This window comes from Schistocerca cancellata, chromosome 1 (assembly GCF_023864275.1).
Source record: "Schistocerca cancellata isolate TAMUIC-IGC-003103 chromosome 1, iqSchCanc2.1, whole genome shotgun sequence".
Classification (NCBI taxonomy): Eukaryota; Metazoa; Arthropoda; class Insecta; order Orthoptera; family Acrididae; genus Schistocerca; species Schistocerca cancellata.
In genome coordinates this window covers 235,357,301-235,384,062 of record NC_064626.1, presented here as the reverse complement: position 1 = coordinate 235,384,062, position 26,762 = coordinate 235,357,301, and the positions used below count along the sequence as shown (strand labels likewise).

At 40.0% G+C, this 26,762-nt stretch overlaps 1 protein-coding gene across 1 annotated transcript in view; it reads left to right on the top strand.

The window, feature by feature from the left end:
• Nucleotides 1-26,762, top strand: part of LOC126158208 (spermatogenesis-associated protein 22) — a 157,002-nt gene that overhangs the window by 29,216 nt on the left and 101,024 nt on the right. The gene's annotated exons all lie outside the window — the stretch shown is intronic.

Below are 26,762 nucleotides of genomic sequence, written 5' to 3'. Positions count from 1 at the left end.
AATGCCCCTCGTACACGATTAATATTCAATTCATTCTTAAATGTTGGGCAGGGGGTTTGTGGAAGCACTTTCAGACTATTTCTCTACTGTTCCACACTTGAATAGCATGAGAAAAACGAATTTCTAAATCTTTCTGTGTGAGATCTAATTTCATTTATCTTATCAGAATGGTCATTTTTCTTATGTAGATGGGAGTTGACAAAATGTTTTAGCATTCAGAAGAGAAAGTTGGTGATTGTAATTTCATGAAAATATCTTTCTGCAATGAAAAAACCTTTGTTTCAATTATCATGACCCCAAACCACTTATCATATCTGTGACACCCTCTCTTCCCTCCATTTTTTTTTTTTTGTAATACAAAGTGAGCTAAAGCTTATCCGAAACTATTCTGATGCACTGTAGTCAACCACGGTGTATAAAATTTTGCACAGCCTTCAGTAGAAAAGACAAGACTGGGGGAGGCGTAGCAATTTTCACTGTAAATGAAAGTAATTTTAATGTTACTGATGTGAGTGCCTTCTGCTTGGAAGGAGTCTCAGAATTTGCTACAATGAACCTATAATGGGGTAGAGATAACATAACAGTTATCGGTGTTTACAGGCCACCTGCAGCAAATACAGATACCTTTTTTGTTAATCTTTCTGACTTGCTTGTATACATAGACACAACATTTTCTGGGCCAAATGGTCATGTAAATATTATAGTTACAGGGGATACAAATACATATTTATTAACAAACGATGTCAGCACCCAAAAGTTACATCTCTTGTGTGATGAATGTAACCTGACCCCACTCATTCGGGAACCAACTAGAGAAATTGGCAATAGTAAAACGTGCCTTGATAACATAATAACAAACATGACCTACCTATCCCACAGTGCATCTGTTTTAAAACTAGCCATCTCGGATCACCATGAAGTACAGCTTAAGTTGGAGCTCCACGAGGCCCCCACTGTCACCACAAAGCAACAATTTGTAACTAAAAGAATAATGTATAATGATAACATAAATAGACTAAACTGCATGCTAGCACATAGAAAATGGTTTGAAAATAATAGCTTATCATATGATAGCTTTGTTGCTGACTTCTATTACTGTTTTGATACCACATGCCCAGTTGTAATCACAAAAATGAAATAAACAAAAAAATATAAACAAAAATATTTGGGTAAATTGAAGCTAGAGAAAAATTAAAACTACTCCACAGTGCAATGCTGAATAATAGAGAGATTACTGAGCTAAAGGAAACCTTCAAAACATGTGAAGCACACTATAAGGACTTACTCACACAGACCAGGAGCAACTACGTTGCAAATAAGCATCAAAACTTACACAACGTAACTGCTCATCTCTGGGCAGTCAAACACTTTTAGAACCTGCAATGACAAATCCTGTATGGACTTTACTATTAATCACAATGGCATGCTCATAAAAGACCAAATGGAAATTGTAAATATTTTTAATGAATATTTTTCTTCCATAGGGGAAGCCATAAATGACAAACATAAAAACATGCACTACAGTTTTAAGTTAATGCATGTGACCATAGTATATATCTAGCCCCCACAAACTGTGCAGAAATAATGGACATCATTAGCTCTCTGAAACCCTCTAATTCAGCTGGCATGACGGCCTAAATATTAAAGTTTTAAAAGCCTGTAGCCAAAATGTCTCTGTACCTCTGTCTGTAGCAGTCAACAATATTATAGAATCAGGCACCTTTCCATACAGACTAAAAATAGCACAGGTGACACTCATTTTTAAAAAAAGGTGATAATAACAAAATAGAAAACTACAGACCACTCTCGATCCTTCCTGTCTTTTCTAAAACAGTTGAGAAAGTTATGTACAACAGGATTATAAACTTTAGTAACAAACACAACCTGATGTTTGAAAATCAAAATGGATTCCTAAAAGGTAAATCAGCTAGCACTACAGCTGCCCAACTAATTGAAGAGGTGTTAGGGGGTATCGAAAGCAAGCAACATGTGGCGGGTGCATGCCAAGACCTGGAAAAGGCCTTTGATTGTGTGAATGTTGACATCCTATTAGACAACCTAAGGAACATGGGCACTATAGGCACTGCTTATGACCTACTAAAGTGTTATATGTGTTGTGGGTTGGCAGGAGAGCCAACACCGGGTACTAGAGGAAGCCGAAAGGCACGCATTTTAGCTCACGCAGGCTGGCGTGAGGTCTGGAACAGGACAAGAAATTTAGACTTTAGAAAAACGGACGTAGCTGGTGGAATACTTAACTTTAATCCATAAATGATGAGCATCGCTCTTGACGGTACATGACTCAGTATCAATAGTAACTGGTAATGGCACCTTGCTAGGTCGTAGCAATTGACGTAGGTGAAGGCTATGCTAACTATCGTCTCGGCAAATGAGAGCGTATTTTGTCAGTGAACCATCACTAGCAAAGTCAGTTGTACAACTGGGGCGAGTGCTAGGAAATCTCTCTAGACCTGCTGTGTGGCGGCGCTCGGTCTGCAATCACTGATAGTGGCGACATGCGGGTCCGATGTATACTAACGGACCGCGGCCGATTTAAAGGCTACCACCTAGCAAGTGTGGTGTCTGGCGGTGACACCACATTCCTCCCCCGCAAATCGGCGCACGGTTGTGGCATAAGGCTTTCGCCCGCCGTGGGGAGGATCCCATGTTGACGTATGCGACAAGGTGGGGAGCCTAACAACAGGCGAGGCTGTGCCACCCGCACCCTGCCATTCGGACCGCGGGGGGCTATGAAACGCCTGAAAACCTACTCCAGGATGCACGCCAACTAGCGGTGTATGTGCCCGTAGAGAGACAGGGGGGCCGAAGGGTCGACCTCCATCGGGCCAGGGCACCCGACGGGTGAAGACGACATATGGTCCGGAGCGGGCAAGAGTTCCATGTCGGAGGACAACTGGTCACGGGAAGCGATCAGCGGCACGTGACCCAGGGAGGCGCCCGGCAGTTGCAGCAACGCATCCACTGCGAGTATCGCCGGCGGGAGAATAGGCGGCGGTGGCGGCGGCAGCGGCGCGTCGCCATGGGGCAAAATGGAAGGCAGCGTCGGTAGCACCTGGGGCAGAAGCGAGCCAGTAGATGGGTCCCCAGGGCGCTGACCGGACGGCACCGTCGCTGAAAGCAGACGGGGAGCGGCAGATCCCGTGCGACGACAGAGGCACAGCTGATTGAGATGCCGACGCACCTCACCAGAGGCCCCCAAAACCAGATACAGAGCACGGCCGAGGCAGCGAAGAATGCGCCCTTCGAGCCAATGCCGTGAACCTCGATAGTGGCGGTAATAGACAATGTCGCCTGGGGCAAAAGCAGGTGTCTGCCGCTGCACAGGAACCTGATGCGGCGGATGTAGCAAAGACATCAAGGTTAGATGAGGGCAACCGTGGAGCAACTCAGCCGGCGAGTGGCCATCTCGGGGCTGAGAGCGATACGTGGACAAAAAGAGCAATAACGTGTCCTCCCGAGAATGCGACTCTTTCAACTTCAACATCTGTGACTTGAAAGACCTGACCAATCGTTCAGCGGCACCGTTTGACTGTGGCGAAAACGGCGCGGACGTCAGATGTTGAATACCATTGGCCTTGCAGAATGACTGAAATTCTGCGGACATGAATTGTGGGCCATTGTCGAAAACAATAGTCTGTGGAAGACCTTCAATGCAAAAGATAGCGGATAACACTTGGATGGTGGCAGATGACGTCGTGGAAGACATCCGGACAACAAAAGGAAAATTACTGAATGAATCTACCACAACCAACCATCGAGCATTCCAGAATGGACCAGCAAAATCGATGTGTAAGCGTTGGCAAGGGGAAGTGGCTTTTGGCCATGCAAAGAATTTCCGCGGTGGTGCTGATTGTTGTTCGGCACACACCATGCAAGAAGAGCACATATTCGTAATCGCGGCATCGATTCCGAACCACGTACATTGCTGACGAGCAAGTTGTTTCGTTCTCACTATACCCCAATGTCCTTGGTGGAGAAGCTGTAAGACCGAGGACTGTAACGAATGTGGTACCACGACCCTGGACTGATCATTGTCAGAACGCAACAGCAAAACACCACGCCGTACAAAAAGTCTCTCCTGGTGAGCAAAAAATCGGCGAACCAATGGATCCCCGATCCGTGACTTTGACAAGGGCCATTGCGTAGCAACAAAGCGCAGAACGGTAGCAAGGACAGGGTCGGCAGCTGTGGCTGTAGCTACACAACGAAAATCAATTGGAAATGATTCGACCACGTCATCGGTTTCCGAATCAATGAACATGCAAGCAAGTTCGGAGGAATCGAATACTCTATCCTCAGCAACAGGCAAACGGGACAACACATCGGCGTTTCTGTGCTTAGCAGTGGACCGATACAAGATATCGTAGCGGTACTGTGAGAGGAAAATAGACCAGCGAATGAATTTCTGCGCTGTACGTGGAGGTACAGGCTTGGTCGGATGAAAAAGCGATGTCAAAGGTTTGTGGTTGGTGATGATGGTAAAGTGACGACCATACAAGAAATCATGAAACTTTGTAACACCAAATACGAGAGCCAATGCTTCTTTCTCGATCTGTGAATAATTGCGTTGCAATTTGGACGCAAAGGCAATAGGGCGATTGAGCAAACCATCTTTGTGCGCAAGCACAGCACCGATCCCGAAATCCGATACATCCATCATCAACAAAAGGGGCTTCCGGGGATCGAATGGTGTAAGGCAAGTATTGGAAAGCAACGCCGATTTCAACTGGCGAAAGGCGCGCTCGCATTCCGTCGTCCAGACGAACGGAACACCTTTACGGGTAAGCGATGAAGCGGAGCTGAAATGGAAGAGGCCTGTGGAACATATTTGTTGTAGTAATTTATTTTTCCCAGCACACTCTGTAGCTGCTTCAAATTTTGCGGCGAAGGCAAGTCTTGTATGGCACAGAGGTGCTCTGGACTGGGATGTATGCCTTGGGCATTGAGTACATGTCCCAGATAGGGTAAGTCACGAGCAAAAAACACACATTTGTCCTTCCGCAAGCGAAGACTATTTTGTCGCAAGACCTGAAATAGTGTTCTGAGATTGGCTAAATGTTCTTCTTCCGTCTTTCCGGAGATCACAATATCGTCCAGATAGTTTGCTGCAGTAGGGAGCGATGCACAAACAGTTTGTAGATATTGCTGAAACAATGCAGGGGCAGATGCACACCCGAATGGCAGTCGTTTGAATCGATACAAACCAAGATGCGTGTTAACCACCAAAACGCGCTGGGATTCTTCGTCCACTGGTATTTGCAAGTACGCATCTGCTAGGTCCAACTTCGAAAAATATTTACCCGGGCACAGTTTGTCAAAAAGATCTTCCGGGCGGGGTAAAGGAAAAGTTGCAATCACTAGTTGTGGATTCACTGTTGCCTTGAAGTCCACACAAAGTCTCAGTTTTCTGGAAGGTTTTGGCAATATTACTAACAGTGATGCCCAGAGAGAAGACTGCACACGTTCAATTACATCTTGTGATTCCAAATCGTGTAATGTTTTTGCGACCTCATCACGCAATGCGTGGGGAACATTGCGCGCTCTGAAAAATTTCGGTTGCGTGTTTGCTTTCAGTTCCAAATGTGCTTTATAGTTCTTAGCGCAACCGAGGCCCGGTGTAAAAATGTCTGTAAATTCTTCACATAGACGAGAAACACTGTCTGAAGGCACAGTCTGGTTCACTGATCGGACCTGATTTACTATAGACAAGTTAAACAACTGAAATAAATCGAAACCAAACAAGTTCACTGCAGAAGAAGAACGAAGGACATAAAATGACACAAGTTTTGTTTGTCCCTTGTATGTTACAAGAAGGCTGCACTGTCGTAACACAGGGATCTCTTGACCTAAATAGGTACTTAACATTTGCAGCACGCAACGGAGGTACAAAATCACTTGCGACTTGACGGGAGTTCCTGCGATGTCGACGCACACTATTTGTGGGACAAACACAGTCACTGTAAGAGAGAGTGGCACTGGGTGGAGTGGAATGAACTATATGAATTTCCATGGGCGAAGTGTTGCGAGCCTTAGTATCCTTGGTTCGATTCCGATTCCGGCGTGAAGCAAAGGGCCTGGAATGGTTTTGAGCTTCCGATCTGAGCTTTTTCTGGCAAACACTTTGAACATGTCCTTTTTTATTACAGTAAAAGCAAATAGCTTGGCGTGACGGGCAATTCTCACACAAATGTCTAGTAGCACACCGCGGGCATGATTTTAGCACTGCATTTGCTTGCTGGCGCGGTACACGTGGCTGAGAGTCTGGCAGCAGCGGCGCGGCCGGGTGCGGGGACTGTTTACTGTTCCGTGCAGTTCGCCTGGCGGGCCGTTGAACCTGACACACGGGTGGCGAAGTTTCAATTGATTCCTGAGCAAAGTCAAGTGTGTCCTGCCGATCCAATATGTCCATCACTTGTTGAAGGGAGGGATTGACTAGTTTCAAAATCTGTTCCCATATATGAACATCAGAAATGTTCTGTGCAATTGCATTATGTACCATAGTATCTGAATAAGGGAGTCCACATTGACACTCAAAAGCACAATCCCTAGTAAGGCCTTGCAAGGTTGCAACCCACTCCCGATTAGTCTGAGCTGCCGTACGTTTTGTACGAAAGAAGGTATACCGTTTGGCAACTACATTGACTGATTCTTTGAGATATGCATCTAATGCAGACAAAATTTCGTCGTAGGACAGAGCTGCTACGTCGTGTCGGGGAAATAATTTGACTATCACACAATACGTGTGCATCCCGACGGAGGACAATAAAAAAGGCTGCCGCTCGTTACCTTGAATTCTGTAGGCGGTGAGATGGAATCCAAATTGGCGTGACCACTCCGTCCAGCTTTCCAGTGCAGCATCAAAAGGACGAAAAGTTGGTGCAACTGCGTGTTGTGGCTGCGTTAGCGGTGGAGCTGCCGCATCGTTTTGCGTTGCACGTGATCCTGGATGAGCTGTCCAAGGGCATCCAGTAAGGCCTGCGTCTGCTGATTCTGCAAGCGATAAAATTCAGACAGTACATCTGGAGATGATGGCAAAGCCATTACACAAGTAAATCGGGGCAGTAAAGTTACGAACGCGGTGTTGCCTTGTCGCCAATGTTGTGGGTTGGCAGGAGAGCCAACACCGGGTACTAGAGGAAGCCGAAAGGCACGCGTTTTAGCTCACGCAGGCTGGCGTGAGGTCTGGAACAGGACAAGGAATTTAGACTTTAGAAAAACAGACGTAGCTGGTGGAATACTTAACTTTAATCCATAAATGATGAGCATCGCTCTTGACTGTACATGACTCAGTATCAATAGTAACTGGTAATGGCGCCTTGCTAGGTCATAGCAAATGACGTAGGTGAAGGCTATGCTAACTATCGTCTCGGCAAATGAGAGCGTATTTTGTCAGTGAACCATCGCTAGCAAAGTCGGTTGTACAACTGGGGCGAGTGCTAGGAAGTCTCTCTAGACCTACCGTGTGGCGGCGCTCGGTCTGCAATCACTGATAGTGGCGACATGCGGGTCCGACGTATACTAACGGACTGCGGCCGATTTAAAGGCTACCACCTAGCAAGTGTGGTGTCTGGCGGTGACACCACAATATGAGCAATAGAAAACAGTTTGTTCTGCTTAAAATGGAAAGTGGTGTCTACAAATCAGAGATCGCTTACATAAAATATGGCATGCTCCAGGGCTTGGTGTTGGGCCCCCTTTTGTTCTTGATCTATGTAAATGATATTAAATACTGTACTATAAATTCAAAAATTGTTCTGTATGCTGATGACACGTCCATTGTGTGTAAAAAGGAATCATGTAATGAACTAGACACCAAGTGTAATAATGTGCCAAAAGAAATTGTTCATTTTTTTAATGACAGCCAATTAAATGTAAGGACCACTAAAACATGTTTGGTGGAGTTTAACAAAAGTAGTTTTAATAATGAAATTAAATTATACATTGGCAACAAATTGGTAAAGAAAGAGTCTAGTGTAAAATTCCTCGGCCTAACGATCCAAAGCAACCTGAAATGGGACACACGTATTGGCTCCCTAGTAACTAAGTTGTCAAAAAATATATTTGCAATCAGTACTATTAGCAAGTTCTGTAAAGACACTGTAGTCCTAAAGACTGCATACCATGCTCTTTTCTCCTCTCACTTGGTCTAGTGTATTGAAATTTGGGGGGCAACAACCAAAGCTAATCTAGATAAGCTACATATCCTTTAAAAAAGGGGTGTGAGAAAATCTGTGAAGCAAAATATAGGGAATCTTGTCACAACTTGTTTCCAGAAACAAGGGTGTTAACTGTTATAAACACATACATTCTAAAAGCCATATTGCTTGTGAAAAGAGTGCACCCAAACACTTATTTGGATTTCCACCAGTACAATACTAGAAATAAAGAAAGATTTTACATCGGTAGCCACAGAACAGCACTTTACGAAAAGGGGCCTCAGTACGCAGGTATAAAATTAGCTAATGCACTGCCTAGTGCAGTCATGGCGCTTCCTACAATTAAACTGATACATCAGCTTAAGAAACTTTTAGTAAAACACCCTTTCTACACATTGGAAGAGTACCATACTTATATGAAGAACAACAAATGCTTTGTGAAATTATGTAAGTAGAAATCTGTAAACATCTTATTGTAATTTTGTTGTATATTAATGACGTATTCAGAAGAATGTGTCTTGTGTATTGCGCAAATAACTGTAATCATAACTGTTTCTTTGTACAAGCGCAGTGTACCATTCGATGTTGAATAAAGCTATTATTATTGTTATCTTAACTTTCTCAGACGTATACGTGTGGTTAAAAATGGAAAGTAATGCAGACCTTGATCAAGCGTGACTTCCTTTTAACTGTACAGTATATGTTACATTGCATTTAGGAGCTTTCGGGTAATTGAACATGTATCAATAATTACAGATTTCTGTAGTTGTATATATACGTTTGGATGTAGCTGTATTGCGTTGATGTACTGGTGGATATTGTGTGGTATGACTCCTGTAGTTGATAGTATAATTGGTATAACGTCAACTTTATCCTGATGCCATATGTCCTTGACTTCCTCAGCCATTTGGATGTATTTTTCAATTTTTTCTTCTGTTTTCTTCTGTATATTTGTTGTATTGGGTATGGATATTTCGATTAATTGTGTTAATTTCTTCTTTTTATTGGTGAGTATGATGTCAGGTTTGTTATGTGGTGTTGTTTTATCTGTTATAATGGTTTTGTTCCAGTATAATTTGTATTCATCATTTTCCAGTACATTTTGTGGTGCATACTTGTATGTGGGACGTGTTGTTTTATTAGTTTATGTTGTATGGCAAGTTGTTGATGTATAATTTTTGCTACATTGTCATGTCTTCTGGTGTATTCTGTATTTGCTAGTATTGTACATCTGCTTGTGATATGATCTACTGTTTCTATTTGTTGTTTGCAAAGTCTGCATTTATCTGTTGTGGTATTGGGATCTCTAATAATATGCTTGCTGTAATATCTGGTGTTTATTGTTTGATCCTGTATTGCAATCATGAATCCTTCCGTCTCACTGTATATATTGCCTTTTCTTAGCCATGTGTTGGATGCATCTTGATCGATGTGTGGCTGTGGTAGATGATACGGGTGCTTGCCATGTAGTGTTTTCTTTTTCCAATTTACTTTCTTTGTATCTGTTGATGTTATGTAATCTAAAGGGCTGTAGAAATGTTTATGAAATTGCAATGGTGTAGCCGATGTATTTATATGAGTAATTGCTTTGTGTATTTTGCTAGTTTCTGCTCGTTCTATAAAGAATTTTCTTAAATTGTCTACCTGTCCATAATGCAGGTTTTTATGTCGATAAAACCCCTTCCTCCTTCCTTTCTGCTTAATGTGAATCTTTCTGTTGCTGAATGTATGTGATGTATTCTATATTTGTGGCATTGTGATCATGTAAGTGTATTGAGTGCTTCTAGTTCTGTGTTACTCCATTTCACTATTCCAAATGAATAGGTCAATATTGGTATAGCATAAGTATTTATAGCTTCTGTCTTGCTTCTTGCTGTCAATTCTATTTTCAGTATTTTTGTTTGTCTTTTCTATATTTTTCTTTTAGTTCTTATTTAATATTTGTATTATCTAGTCCTATTTTTTGTTTGTATCCTAGATATTTATAGGCATTGTTTTTTCCATCGTGTCTATGCGGTCACTGTGGTTGTCCAATATGTAATCTTCTTGTTTAGTGTATTTTCCTTGACTATGCTATTTTTCTTACATTTGTCTGTTCCAAAAGCCATATTTATATCATTCCTGAATACTTCTGTTATCTTTAATAATTGGTTGAGTTGTTGATTTGTTGCTGCCAGTAGTTTTAGATCATCCATGTATAGCAAATGTGTGATTTTGTGTTGGTACGTTCCAGTAATATTATATCCATAATTTGTATTATTTAGCATGTTGGATAGTGGGTTCAGAGCAAGGCAGAACCGGAAAGGACTTAATGACTCTCCTTGGTATATTCCACACTTAATCTGTATTGGCTGTGATGTGATATTATTTGAATTTGTTTGGATATTAAGTATGGTTTTCCAATTTTTCATTACTATGTTTAGGAACTGTATCAATTTAGGATCTACTTTGTATATTTCCAATATTTGTAGTAACCATGAGTGGGGTACACTGTCAAAAGCTTTTTGGTAATCAATGTATGCATAGTGTAGCGACCTTTGTTTAGTTTTAGCTTGATATGTCACCTCTGCATCTATTATCAGTTGCTCTTTACATCCTCATGCTCCTTTGCAGCAGCCTTTTTGTTCTTCATTTATAATTTTGTTCTGTGTTTTATGTGTCATTAATTTCTGTGTAATGACTGAAGTTAATATTTTGGGTGATATTTTGCTGGGTTTGCTGTGTCTGCTTGATCTTTAGGTTTCAGGTAAGTTATTCCTTATGTAAGTGTATCTGGGACTGTGTATGGGTCTGCAATGTAACTGTTAAATAATTTAGTTAGATGTGAATGTGTTGAGGTGAACTTCTTTAGCCAGAAATTTTCTATTTTATCTTTTCGAGGGACTTTCCAAATGTGTGTAGAATTAATTGCTTGGGTGACTTCATGTTGCAAAATTATCACTTCAGGCATTTGTGGTATCATCTTTTGTGTCTGTTTCTGCTTGTATCCACCGCGCATGTCTGTTATGTTGTACCGGGTTTGACCATATGCGGCTCCAGAAGTGCTCCATGTCTGTTATGTTTGGTGGATTGTCTATTTTAATATGTGTGTTATCTATTGTCTGGTAAAATTTCTTTAGGTTTGTGTTGAATGTTTGGTTTTGTTTCCTTCTATTTTCACTTTTTTTTGTATCCTCTGAGTCATTTGGCCAGTGCTTGTAATTTCTGCTTCTTTTCATCTAATTGCTCTATCGCTTCTTGTTGTGAGATTTTACCTAACCGTTTTCGTTTTTTGTCTGATATTTCATTTCTTATAAATTGTGTTAGCTGTCCGACGTCTTTTCTCAGTTTTTCTATTCCGATCTGTAGCCTGTGTTGCCATGCTGGTTTTGTGGGTTTCTGTGTTTTGGTTGGTTCTGATCTCTGCCTAGTGTGTATATTTAGTGTAGTGAGTGTTCCTATATAAACCAGTAGTTGTAACTCTTCCACAGTTGTATTTTGATTTATTTTGTTGTGTATGATTGTGTTGATAGTTGTTATTGTTGTTTCGACTTGCGGGTTATTTGGAGGTCTATGCAAGAATGGTCGAATGTCTGTATTTGAGTCTTTGTATTCTATATATGTCAGCTGAAATTTTTCTTCTATATCTAACATGTGTATCACTTTGTATTCTATTAGTGCTTGTTCTGGTGGCTGTCTTAAGATTTCATTTTCCTCTGATTGTTTAATTGATGCGTGTTCTTTGTTTGTTTGCTCTGGGATGTTTGAGTCCATTACTGTATTTTCTTCTTCTTCTGATTGCACATTATTTTGTTTCAGTATTTGTTGTTTGATGTTTTCTAATTCTGACTGGGGTATCCTGTTATTTTTGATTATTACACGGATCTGATCAGCTAGTCATTGTTCTGTTAAAATTTTTAATTCTGGGTATCTGGTAATAAATGTTGTGTATACTTGTGATCTGTATCCAATTGTGTTGGTTCCTAAGTTTGTTGCTTGGTAATAACAGAACATGAGGTGTCGGTTAACTTCATCTGATCATCTCATCCTCTGTCTTTGTTTTCCTTCTAGGGTGGTTGCAGGAAGCATATATCCTGCAAAACACCTCTATTTGGGTTTAAATAATTTTCCGTGTGGCTAGCAGTGTCGTTACCATTGTGGATGGGCATAGGGTTCAAGCGTCATCCCCAACCATGACAGCACTTGTCCGAGGCTTCATTAGTTCTGTCCTGAACCAACTAATCACACTATTAGTGGTTTGTTCTTTTCGTCGCCTTTTACGACTGGCAGAACATACATGAGGCCTATTCTTTTCCCGGGCCTTCATGGGTTTTTATTATTATTATTATTATTATTATTATTATTATTATTATCACTGCATCAGTCCTGTCTGGTTAGGATCCTATACTGTGCAGCAGTACTCCAAAAGTGGACAAGTGTGGTGTAGGCAGCCTCTTTGGTAGATAAGTGTTCCGCCAGTCAAACACAGTCTTTGGTTGGCTTTTCCCACAACATTTTCTGTGTGATTGGTCCAGTTTATGTTGTTTGTAATTGTAATCCCTAGGCATTTAATTGAATCGGCAGCCATCAAGTTCACACAATTTATTGTGTAACTGAAATTTGATGGAATTTTTTAGTACTCATGTGGAGGACCTCACAATTTTTCTCTTTTTTGTGGTGAAATAATAAGCAGCCAATCACGTACAAGACAGAAGGTTTATTTAAAGCCGTTGACCATGGTTTCAACATCTGCTACTACATATAGGTACCCAGCTAGCTACACAGTAAGTCTGAATAATTTTCGTATCCGTGATGAGTTACTATTGTTCCTGTATATACATCTTAACATGTATCCACTGTTAACCTGGTAAGGTTGTAACTAATATTCTTCTGAAGGAGACGTTTTTATAAATGATGAAACAATGGTCAAAGGGTTTAAATAAACCATCCATTTTGCATCTGATAAGCTGTTTATTACTTCCTCATGAAGATTTCTTTCTGTCGTTGCTGCTCCAGCTGTGTGATGCACAAAATTAAAAAACAAATTCTTTTTATTGTTCAGGGTCAATTGCCACTTTTTGCGTCATGAAGATATCTTATGTAAATCATTTTGTAATTCTTCTTTGATCTTTTGATGAGTTTACCAGAGGATAAATGACAGTATCATAGGCAAACAGTCTAATAGGTCTGCTCAGATTGTCTCCTAATTGTTTAGATTAAGAATAGCAGAAGGCCTTTAACAATTCCTTGGAGTACCACAAATATAACTTCAGTTTTACTAGATGATTTTCCATCAGTTACTGACAACTGTGACTTGTCTGACGAGAAATTGTGAATCCAGTCACACAGCTTTAATGATACTCTAATTGGCACACGATTTGATTAGATGTCACTTATGAGGAACAGTGTTTAAAGCCTTCTGGAAATCTAGAACTATGTAATCAGGTTGAGAGTCCATGTCTATAGCACTCATTACTAAGAGATAAAGAGCCAGTTTTGTTTCATAAAAATTATATTTTCTGAATCCGTGCTAGTTATGTGTCAATAGGTGATTTCTTCAAGGTATTTCATAATGTTGAAACACATTATACAATCCAGACTCCTAATATGAATCAATATCAGTGATATGGGACCATAATTTAGTGGATTACAACTATCTCATATCTTTTTATTAATGTGACCTGTGTAACTTTCCAGTCTTTGGGTACAAATCTTTCATAATGTGAGCAATTGTTTATGATAGCTAAAAATGGAGCTATTTCATCAGCATTCTCTGAAAGGAACCTAATTGGTACACAATCTGGACAGGTAGCCTTACCTTTATGAAGTGACTTAAGTTTATTTGCTTCAAGGAGGATATCAACTAGCAACTTAACTTGTGTTGGCAGCTGTCTGTGATTTGAATACTGTTTTGTTTGCTGCATCTTTTTGTGAAAGAATTTCTTGAGTGGTGCTGTCATTGCTATCACACTGTTAAGGCATTGATGGTGTCTTGCCACTGACGTACTTTATATCTTTGGATTTTTTGCCAGATTTCAAGACAGAGTTTGTTTGTGGAAACTACGAAAACCATCCCGCATTGAAGTTGGCTAAGTTTAAGGCATCTGTAAACCACTGCCAGTCTTGGAGATTTTATGTTCTTTTAGCTATAGTATTTGTCAAGTATTTTGCGTAAAAATGGAATTAAAAATAACTGTGCACTTGCCACTCTCTTGCAATATTGTAGACAAGAAAAAAAGAAGTTAAAACAAAAACAATAAATTTAAACAACTTTAGTAAAAAGGTAATACAGATAGATACAATTAATGGAATATACAAAGTTTAAAGAATATGTACAATGCACGTAGAGTGTAACTATATGCCACATATTGGGTCTAATAGCAACAAATAGACCTGATGTCTTTGAGGATATTCACATCAAAATTGGTGTCAGTGACCATGACACGGTTGTGGAAACAGTGTTTACCAAAATACAAAGGACAACTAAAACAAGCAGAAAGACATATATGTTCAGAAAACTAGATAAAAAAATCAGTAATGCCATATCTCAACGAGCAACTTGAAACTTTCAGCACAGGGCTGGAGCATGTAGAGGAGATATGGCTCAAGTTGAAAAGAACTGTTGACCAAGCACTGGATACATATGTACCCAGTAGAAAAGTCCATAATGGGATGGAACCTCCATGGTATGCAGTCAGTGTAAAGAAACTTCTAAAGAAACAGAGATTACTGCATAATAGGTTTAAAACAAAGCATATGGCTATTGATAGAGAGATGCTGAATGAAAAGAGAGCAATATGGGATGCCTTGAATGACTACCATAGCAGAATATTGCCAAATAATTTTTCACAGAACCCAAAGAAATTCAGGTCATATATAAAGGCATGAAAATGAGGGTAGCAAAGCAGAAGCTGGAACGCTTAACTCCATTTTCAACACAGGAGAATTGCCCCAATTTAATTCTCATACCACCAAAAAGATGACTGAAATAAGTGTTAGTGTGAGTGGTGTTGAGAAATAACTAAAATCATTAAAATTGAACACATCTCCAGGCCCCAATGGAGTCCTTGTCAGGGTCTATACTGAATTTGCGGCTGAGTTAGCCCCTCTTCTAACTATAATCTATTGTTGATCCCTTGAACAGAAATTCATGTCCACTTCGTGGAAAAAAGCACAGGTCGCACCTGTCTACAAGAAGGGTAGTAGAAGTGCTCCACAAAACTAAAGTCCAATATCCTTGATGTCAATTTGTTGTAGAATCTTATAACATATTCTGAGCTCAAATGTAATGAGGTATCTTGAACAGAATGACCTCCTCAGTGCCAGCCAGCATGGATTTTGAAAACATCTATCATGTGAAACCCAGCTAGCGCTCTTCTCACATGACATATTGAAAGCTCTCGATCAAGGCAACAAAGAAGATGCAGTTTTCTTGATTTCCAAAAAGCATTTGACTCAGTACCACACCTATGCTTAATGTCAAAAGTATGATCATATGAGGTATCAAGTGAATTTTTTGACTAGATTGATGACTTTTTGGTGGGGAGGACACAGCACATTATCTTGGATGGAGAGTCATCGTCAGATGTAGAAGTAACTTCAGGTGTACCCCAGAGAAGTGTGTTGGGACCCCTGGTGTTCATGTTGTATATTAATGACCTTGCAACAATGTTAATAGTAACATCAGGCTTTTTGCAGATGATGCGATTATCTACAGTGAATTAATATCCGAAAGAAGCTGCATAAATATTCAGTCAGATTTTGATAAGATTTCAAAGTGGTGCAAAGATTAGCCACTTGCTTTAAATGTTCAGAAATGTAAAATTTTGCACTTCACACACACACACACACACACACACACACACACACACACACACACAAAGGGGGGGGGGGGGATTGATTACAAATCATTCATGCAAACCATCCTAGAATATTGCTCAAGAGTGTAGAGCACATACCAAATAGAACTAGCAGGGGATATTGAACACATACAGAGAAGGGCAGCATGAATGGTCACAGGTTTGTTTTATCCATGGGAGAGTGTCACAGAAATACTGTAGAAACTGAACTGGAAGACTCTTGAAGATAGATATAAACTATCCCGAGAAAGTCTATATTAACAAAGTTTCAAGAACTGGCTTTAAATGATGACTCTAGGAATATACTACAATCCCCTACATATTTCTCACATAGGGATCATGAGACTAAGATTAGAATAATTACTGCATGCACAGAGGCATTCAAACAATCATTCTTCCCATGCGCCATACATGAATGGAACAGGAAATAATAACTGGTACAATGGGACGTACCCTCTGCCTTGCACCTCATGGTGATTTGCAGAGTATAGATGTAGATGTAGTTGAAGGTGTGCTGTCCCCTGTTGCCATAGTACTCAAGCTTGTTAAAAGAATTCTGCAGTTTACCACGTCTAAAGATTTAGTCAAGTCTAAAAGTGTACCTGCTGTTTCCTGTTTTTGATCAATAGCTTTTAAAACAGTGGTTATGCATTCATAGATTGCCATGTCAGTTGATTTCATAGTTTGAAAGCCATGGTTAATACTACATTTTTGTTCATAAACCTTACTAACGTATTGCACATTATTTTTTCCAATATTTTTGAAAAACAGGTTGTTATTGGAATGAGGCAGTTGTTTATTGCTTTATCTTTGTCACCAGCTTGAATATATGAATAACTTAGAATGCTTCTAGCTGATCAGGAAAAATGCATGACACTAATAAGTAGTTACACATATGAGTGAGGGTGTCAATTATATGTTAGAGGGAAAGCTGTAAGATTCTGCTGGGTATAAGCTGTACTAAGTAGTATTGAAAGAGTGAGGAAGTGTTGGCCACACTGAAACGGACCCTCTGATACTGAAACAGGCTGAAAGAAGTATTAACTACAATAAAAAACTTTAATTTTGCATCAAGCAGAATATGGAGGTTCACATTTCATAAATCTATTGTCTTGTAACATTCACCTCCTTCGAGGTGAAAGAATAAATATTACATGCAGATTGAGCATTGATTTCTTAAAATAACCATTTAATCTGAAGGACATAATCCGTATCACTTCAGACACAGGGGTTACCTTCATAGTCTTGGATGTCATTGAATTTAGCATATGTTAAAATTCAGGAGTAAGTAAGAAACACGTGTCTTTTTTTTTGTTTTCTCCAAAACAATTCCTGCCCCGAGATACAGGCCTCCAAAGATGACACTGCGAACACCATTTCGAAGATGAGAATTTCAGAAAATTTTTTATAATGCTGTATATCTGTAACAGTTCTAGATATTTGGTTAGAGTTTTTTTTTTTTTTTTTATTTGAAAGATAATTGCTTTATGATTACAATGGTATTCTCCGTTTGAACATATCTGTCAAAGTTCCTTTACTGTCGCCTTTTGAGTTTATTTTTATAATTTACAGAAAACTGTTTTTTTTTTTTTTTTTTCAAAAATGCCAATCTAGAAAAGTTTGATTTTTTCTGTTGAGTAGTACCATGTACTGTGTTCTCTGTAAAGGAGAGCTTCCACTTTCAAGTTGGACAGGTTTTATTTTAAAACATCATTTTTTTGAAACTTACAAGAGTAATGCAGGTCTTCACTGAAGTTGTTTCTTACTAATTTCTTTGTTACAATGTTAATTTCTATTGTCTTTGTTACAGTTATGTCTTATCACTTTCTTTGTTGCAGCTGTTTCTTTTCACTTTCATTGTTGCAGATATTTCTTACACTTTGTTGTAGTTTCTTGTCACTTTCTTTGTCGCAGTTGTTCATTCCAGGTTTCTGTATTGTAGTTGTTCAGTGTTAATTTGTTTACTGAAGAGGCTTCTAAGAAATCTGAGACCATCCTGTGAGTTTTTTGTTTTTGTGAGGAATTTGCCAGTTGACACAGTTGCAGTGGGTTAAAAAAAAAAGACTTTGTTCAGGTTAGGAATAAGTGTTCTCATTTGAAGACTATTTCAAAGTGAAGATGTTTCCAGTGATGACTTTTTGTGTTCCAAATGTTTTGACAGAATAACAGCAATGATAGTATCGGAACAAGGTGAAGCCTCCCACGGTGCATATGATGCAGATTTTGCACCAATAGAGGAAGCATTAAATACCCTGAATCAGTCAACTACAGAGGTAGGTGTTAATCTTGTTAAGAAACTATGGTCAGTGAAGTTGAGTCATAAGATTTATGCATCAAGGAAGTGCAGGGAAATTACTAAAGCTATGGATGAATACACGGCAGCAAAACTGACCCCACTCTTCAAAGTTGATATTCCATCTTCAGAAGAAAATGAACCAACGCATTCTTGCACCTTTTGTCGGGAATTTTTCACAAATATCAATTCAGCTGTCGAATATTGTGCATCCTACAGTGAAAAGGTGCAAGTTTTAACTGTTACTCAAAAGACAGTTTGAAAGAAAACAGTTTTGAACCAAGTTCCATCTGTATCAAAGTACATGGTAGATAAATCAAGAAATGTGAGGTCTGTAAAAGGAGTTTTTGGAAGACCAGATCCCTATTGTGGTCATCCTCCAGGAACAGCTTAAGTTCAAATAGTGCAGTCATTTTATCTGGTAGATAAATCGGACTGTTCTTGTCAGAGTGCCAACAAAAAAGAAACTATAACTGCAACAGTTGAAGGTCGAAAAGTTGTGAAAGTGAAGAGGTACATGACTCGCAGTATTAAAGAAACTTTTACAATTTATAAGAGCAACTATACAACTTCACATATTGGAAGATCAAAATTTTATGCATTACAAACTAAGTGGGTAGTTCAACACCTACCTAGAGATGTCTGTTTATGCATTTACCGTGCGAATTTTGAACTTTATTTGGTAACTTTGAAGAACTTACTGGAGCATGTGACTTATGACACCTTGGTTGGGCACGTGAAGTCACTAGTAGTCTGTGATGTAAAGTGAGAGACGTGTTTGTTTCAAGAATATGGTGACTGCTCTGGCAAGAGAGGACTGTCTTTACAGACACTTGGCCTGGAAGACGTAGCAGATAACTCTGCAGAAGTTACATATGCGACATGGGAGGAAAATAAACTAATTGAGGAAACTGTTGCCTTTGACAGTTTCCTTGATGAACGTGATAAATAGTCAGTGAAAGCAGTAACACACCAGCATCTGATGAAATTGCAACTACAGTACGTTGCAGCAGTGAAAGGGTGTGTAGAGGCTGAACAACTATGTTTAGTGCTTCACTGTGATTTTGCTGAGAACTGGTCTGTAATTCTCCCACAAGAAGTACAGGGGTATCATTGGAGTAATCATCAGGTTTCAATTTTTATAGGAGTGACATATTTTCAAAACGAGACCACAATTGTTGCAGTTATAAGCGATGGCACAGGACATGACTCTGCACATGCTTTACTAGCAATGCACAAAATTCTTCAACTGCAAACAGGGGCAGAGAACACCATAATTATTTCTGATGGTGCTCCTAGTCATTTTAAAATTCGTTACCAGCTGTTTGAATTGAGTAATTTGCTTGTGCCAGCTGAGGTGGGCATACAGTGCTACTGGTCATGGGAAGGGGTCTTGTGATGATGTATGAAACCTGCTGAAGCACTGTGCTACAAGACATAATCTTTCCAGACCAAATACAGCTGTAATTCAGAATGCTGAGGATTTTATGAAAGTCGTGAAATCTTACACATCCACAGCTCTCATTCTTTTGTCCAAAAAGGAAATCAAAGAATTCCGTTAGCAGAAAAAAGATGACTGGTCCGAACAAACTACTCCTTTGAAAGGAATTCAGAAGACACATTTTTTTACTCAAAGTGATGGGCGAACTGTTTTTGCATGCACTTTACAGAGCAAGAAAGAAGAAATTTCATTCGTTCGGCCATCACCTCAGGAACAGCAGGATAATATTCAGATTCACAACCTGAGAAGGGGGAGTTTGTGGTGTGTGTGTGTGTATGACAGTGACTGGTGGATTGCAGAGATTATAGACATCAGTTATGACTTAAACGAAATTGTAGTGAACTTTATGCTACCACATGGAGCAGCTGCTGGATATAGGTTTCCAGCTGAAGGACAGCAACAACGCCATCAGTGCTCATTTCCTGTTCATAACATTTTGAAAATTGTAGGTGCTCTAGTTCCTATTGGTTCAACAGGAAGGCATCACTCTATATCAAAGGAAGATACTGACACAGTGGAACACATTTTTAGTTCATTGACTGACTAATTTCAGTACAAAACATAGTGCACAGAAGTTGTATAAATTAAAACCTTTAAGTCTTTGGACCTTACATGTGGAGAAGTGGAAGAGGCATTGGGCAAGATGAAGGGAGGGAAGTCGCCAGGTCTGGATGAGCTAAGTGTAGAGGTGGTGAGAGCAGCAGGAGAGGTGGGGATACCATGGCTATATCGAGTAATGAAAATTGTGTGGAGACAGAAGATGATTCCAGAAGACTGGAAGAAGGAAATAATTGTCCCGATCTTTAAGAAGGGAAATAGAAAAGAGTGCAAGAACTATCGGGGGATAACATTGATGAGTCATTGTGCAAAGATTTTTGAAACAATTTTGGTGGCATGAGTTCGGGCAAAATTAAAAGGAAGAATGAGAGAAGAGCAACATGGCTTCAGAACAGGAAGGTCCACGACGGATCTAATTTTTGCTGGATGACAATGATATGGAATAGATCTATTAATGACCTTCATGTTACATTGAAAAAGTGTATGATAGTGTACGTAGAAGTAAAGTGTGGAAAGCCTTGGAGAACAGAGGAGTAGTAAAACAGATTATTTGGAGGATAAGGGAAATGCATCATGGAAGTGTGAGCTGTGTGAAAGTGGGAGGAGAGAGATCAGCTTGGATTGAACAGAGGAATGGCTTGAGGCAGGGAAGTGCACTTTCACCATTACTCTTTATTGTAGTGATGGATTTTATAATGAATACAGTAGCACAAGTGATTGGTGAAAGGAAGATGAAAGCTATAGTGTTTGCAGATGATCTGATGATTTGGGGGGATAAGGAGCAGGAAGTACAAGAGCAGAATGAAATATTAACTCTGCAGCAGAGTGTGTGCTGATATGAAACTTCCTGGCAGATTAAAACTGTGTGCCAGACCGAAACTTGAATTAGGGACCTTTGCCTTTTGCGGGAAAGTGCTCTACCAACTGAGCTACCCAAGCACGACTCACGCCCCGTACTCACACCTTTAACTCTGCCAGTACCTCGACTCCTACCTTCCAAACTTCGGAGAAGCTCTCCTGCATACCTTGCAGAACTAGCACTCCTGGAAGAAAGGATATTGCGGAGACATGGCCTAGCTGCAGCCTAGGGTTGTTTCCAGAATGAAATATTCACTCAGCAGTGGAGTGTGCGCTGATATGAAACTTCCTGGCAGATTAAAACTGTGTGCCAGACTTACTCGAACTCGGGACCTTTGCCTTTCGCGGGCAAGTGCTCTACCAACTGAGCTACCCAAGCAAGACACAGTTCGAGTCTCAGTCCGGCACACAGTTTTAATCTGCCAGGAAGTTTCAGTACAAGAGCAGTTGGACATATGGGAACGAACAGTACAAGAATATGGAATGAAATTTAGTATAAGTAAGAGTGAGATGAAGGAGGGAGGAACAGTGGGAATAACAGTTGATGGGGAATGATTGAGGAGAGTGGAAAGTTTCAGGTACCTAGGAAGCCTGATACAGGAAGATGGAAAAAACAACAGAGAAATAAACGAGCGGAGAGAAAAGCAGAAGCAGTAAGGAAGAGTGTCAGAAACCTGATATGAAGCAATGATGTACCCCATAGCAGTAAAAAGGTTATATACCAGTCATACTATGTCCCGATCCTGACATATGCATCAGAACCCTGGGTTATGAAAGGAAGAGATAAAAGCAAGGTACCAGCTAGTGAGATGAAATTCTTGAGAAACAATATTGGAGTGACAAAGATAGACAGGTTAAGAAATGAGAGGATCAGAGAGTTAATGAAGGTGGAACCATTACGGGAGGGGATAGAGAAATCAAGGTTGAGATGGTATGTACACGTTAAGAGAATGGAGGAGAAGGGGATACCCAGGAGGATACACGAGATGAAACTGGAAGGAAAGAGACCGAGAGGAAGACCGAGAGACAGATGGCTGAAAGGAGTAGAGGAATGCATCCAGAAGAAAAGAGAAGACTGGACCAAGATGAAGACGGAGAGATGGTGGCAAGACAGAAGACGATGGAGAGGCCTATGTTCCTTACAAACTTGGCCAGAGGCTGGAAACAGTCCAAGATGATGATGATGAAGTCTTTGGACCTTTCACATACATTTTGGAATCATTTAAAATGCTTGAAAAATGAGTCTATTACTCATCTTTCAAAACTAAAATTATGTTAAATAAGGCTAGATTTTGATTTTTATGAGCCTGTTGTGTGATAATGTGGTAATGAAACAGATTTTATGTATGGCAAAAAATTCAATTGTTTATAAAACCTGTTCAACCTAAAAGTGGAAGCTGTCCTTTTCAGAGAATAATAGGACTAATATTGTACTAATCAACAGAAAAAAATCAAAATTTTATGGATTGGCATTTTTGAAAAAAAAATTTCCATAAATTCTAGAAAAAGTTCAGAACATTATAGTAAAAGAACTTTGACAGATAAGTCCAAATGGAGGATTTCTTTGTGATCATAAAGCAATTACCTTTCAATTAAAAAAAACCAACAGAATAATCTAGAACTGTTCCAGAGATACAGCATTTCAAAATTTTTTCCAAAATTAGCATCTTCAGAATGGTATGCGCAGTGTCATCTTTGGAGGGCTGTATCTTGGAGCAGAAATTTTTTTGGAGAAAACAAAAAAATACATGTTCCTTACTCAGTCATTCATTTTAACATATGCTAAATTCAACAACATCTGAGACTATGTAGGTAAGATTTTTTCCTAGCCTGCCTGAAATGATATGTACTATGCCGAACCTTTCATTTACAGATCATTTTGACGGATGCCAGCCACTGGCTAGATTGGAGTGGACAAACAACCTGTCATTCTGGTTCAGTGTAGTTCAGCCTTGTTCATGTGTTACATGAGGAATAGAATGAGTCTAAACAAACTGTATTGTAGCTAACTCTTACATTGTAATACATACTGCAAAATCTTTAACATATCCTAAACCGGGGACAAATAAATCAGTAAATTCCATGCATAAATTCTCAATTCCTTCGTTCAACACAACTGGGGAAATCTGTTCATGTACCAAGAAACCATACTGATTAAAAGAATCTTGTCCAAATATCTATAGAGCATTTGTGAGCAGCAGTACCAAAAAGGTTATGTTCCTGTAAATGTGTTGGTAGATTACTGGGACTGTGGACTGACCTTTAATTGGATTTGAACTTCCTTCGACCTCATGACAGCCTGTGAGGTACCAACTTCGGAATCCCTATGGCAGATAAGTTTGTCAATGCGTCAGTGAGAGGGTTCTTCCAATATCAACCAGGAATTGCCTCTTTGGCCCAGAATAAGTAAGTAAATAAATAATATGTGAGGCCTACCCATTGTCAGATGCCACTGTATGTCAGTGCATCGTTCTGCTCGAAACAAGGTACATGACAGATGACAAGAGACTGACAAACTGAACAAAAATGACTGAACTTCTAGTAGCAGAAATATTGAGCCCACTTCTGTCCAAAGTTCTGGTGAGAATGTGTGACAAAATTACTGGATCATCACAAAAGATAGTTGTGGTGAGGAACCAAGGAAATATGACTTGTTGATGTACCTGTTGGCAGTGATGCAGAATTCAGGTGAGCTGAGCTTATATTGTAAGACTTACACTGAAGAGTCTAAAGAACTGGTACACCTACCTAATATTGTGTAGGACCCCCGCGAGCACACAGAAGTACCACAACATGACATGGCATGGACTCGACTAGTGTCTGAAGTAGTGCTGGAAGGGATTGGCACCATGAATCCTACAGGACTGTTCATAAATGGAGATCTCTTCTGAACATTATGTTGCAAGGCATCGCAGATATGCTCAATAATGTTCATGTCTGGGGAGTTTGGTGGCCAGCGGAAATGTTTTAAACTCAGAAGAGTGTTCCTGGAGCCACTCTGTAGAAATTCTGGACAGGTGGGGTGTCACATTGTCCTGCTGGAATTCCAAAGTATGTCAGAATGCACAACGGCACGTATGGATGCAGGTGGTCAGACAGGATGCTTATGTGCATGTCACCTGCCTGTGTTGTATCTAGATGTATTAGGGGTCTCATATCACTCCAACTGCACATGCCCCACACTATTACATAGCCTCCACCAGCTTGAACAGTCCCATGCTGACATGCAGGGTCCATGGATTCATGAGGTTATCTCCATACCTGTGCACATCCATGCGCTTGATACAATTTGAAGTGAGACTTGTCCAATCAGGCAACATGTTTCCAGTAATCAACAGTCCAACATAGGTGTTGATGGTCCCAGGCAAGGCATAAAGCTTTGTGTTGTGTAGTCATCAGGGGTACATGAGTGGGCCTTTGGCACTGAAAGCCCATATTGATGATGTTTCGTTGAATGGTTTCATGCTGATACTTGATGAGTGCCCAGCACTAAAATCTTCTGCAATTTGCAGAAGGGTTGCACTTCCGTCACATTGAACAATAATCTTCAGTCTTCGTTGATCCCGACCTTGCAGGATCTTTTTTCGCCTGCAGCAATGTCAGAGATTTGATGTTTCACTGGATTCCTGATATTCATGATACACTCATGAAATTGTCGTACGGGAAAATCCCCACTTCATCACTACCTTGGAGATCCTGTGTCCCATTGCTTGTGTGCCGACTATAACACCACGTCCAGACTCACTTAAATCTTGATAACCTGCCATTGTAGCAGCAGTAACTGATCTAACAACTGCGCCAGACATTTATTGCCTTGTATAGGCGTTACCGACTGCAGTGTTGCATTCTGCCTATTTACATATCCCTGTATTTTAATACACGTACCTATACCAGTTTCTTTGGCACTTCAGTGTATATGTGTGATTTGGGGAGTGGCCAGACGACTTGTGTTGTGTACGTTCCATGGTAGGACGAGGTACCAGAGCTAGATGTGTCATGACCAGGACCTGACTGTTCATTATGACCATATGCTGACAGCACTGAAGATGCTGTTCTAATGCCTGAGCTGATTCATTACTTTATGCCAAAACTTCAGATAATGGTGGGTTTCACTAGCATAATGCTTGCACTCGAACCTCTTTATCTGAGGCTTTTTTTTATGATGCAATCATGAATCTTGGAGCCTGCATAAGATTGTCCCCACTGAGGACTCTTGCAAACAGATCCACAGTATTGACTTCAGTGTTACATTTTGTCACCCAGTCTGAGTAGGATTGTGGCAGGAACTTCTATACTTGAAGCATCTGCAAGTGTGCTGCAACTACATGTGTATGTTTGCTACAGTATTGCAGACATCAATTCACAAGTACTGACAAAGTGTGGAGTATTGGAGTTCTGCAGAGAGCACAATTTGTGAAGAAAACTATTCTCTGAGAAGACCAAGCAAAAAGCAGTGTCTGCTGAACCATTGGGTTCATTTCCCAGTGTACATCAAAAAGATGATGAGGGTATTTCTGATAGTTCTCTCATTAAAAGGGGGTAATGGGGTCACTGATGATATTGCCTGCAATGCAATTGGAGAAGTTTCCTCTGTTCCTGTTAGTTTTATAGCAGTTCCAACAACATTTGTTGCGTGGTAAGTCCATGTTGTAGAGGAGTCCATGTAACACAGTTTATTGCAACACATGACAAAACATATTTGAAGCACTGATAAAAGTATACTGACACTGTTAACTGAGACTAGCCTAATCATCGACAGAGTAAATAACAGGCCCTGTCAGAATCAGTATCTACTTTGTTAACTGTTCCACATCAATAATCGTAGTAAGATTAGTTTCCATGTGGCATCTGAACAGTATATGGCTGGAGTAAGCAAACCGACTCTATGACCTGGGTTGCCTTCTTTATAGGGTGTGCTATAGTTATTGTGGTGATGCTGCCTTCAGAAAAAAATTAAAATAAATAAGAGAGCAATACTGTTTGCAGCACTGTCTGTGTCAGTACTGGCCACCACATTTACAGTGGAAGATTATGTAAGAGGAATTTCAGTCTCCGCATTCTCTGAATTTCTTGACTGTCCTCCTCATCACAATGTCACAGCTTTCTACGTCGATCTCTAGATGTGTTCTGAAGTGTCCATTTCCCTTAGTCCATCATCCAGTTTGAGAGGATGACTTGTGCTTAAAATATTAATTGGCATTGCAGGAACACAATGGTTCCGCCAGTTTAGCATATTTATTTATTTTCTCTGAATTCATGAATTGGACAAATGTATGATGTATAATGGAGAGTACGTTAAAGGTGACAAAGTTCTGAAATTTTTTTTTTTTTAAATTACTGCACCATGTGCACCTCATCATTTTACGTGCATTCATTCTGATTGTAATCATCACCACAAACTGTAATTTGGTTGTAGTTTCGGATATCTAAAGAAGGACAATCAGTTAACTACATTTTATATTTAGTTGCACATTGTGTTTAGATAGCCATAGTGTATGTGTGAATGCTTGATTGCTACATTGCTTTCTTTTACCTGC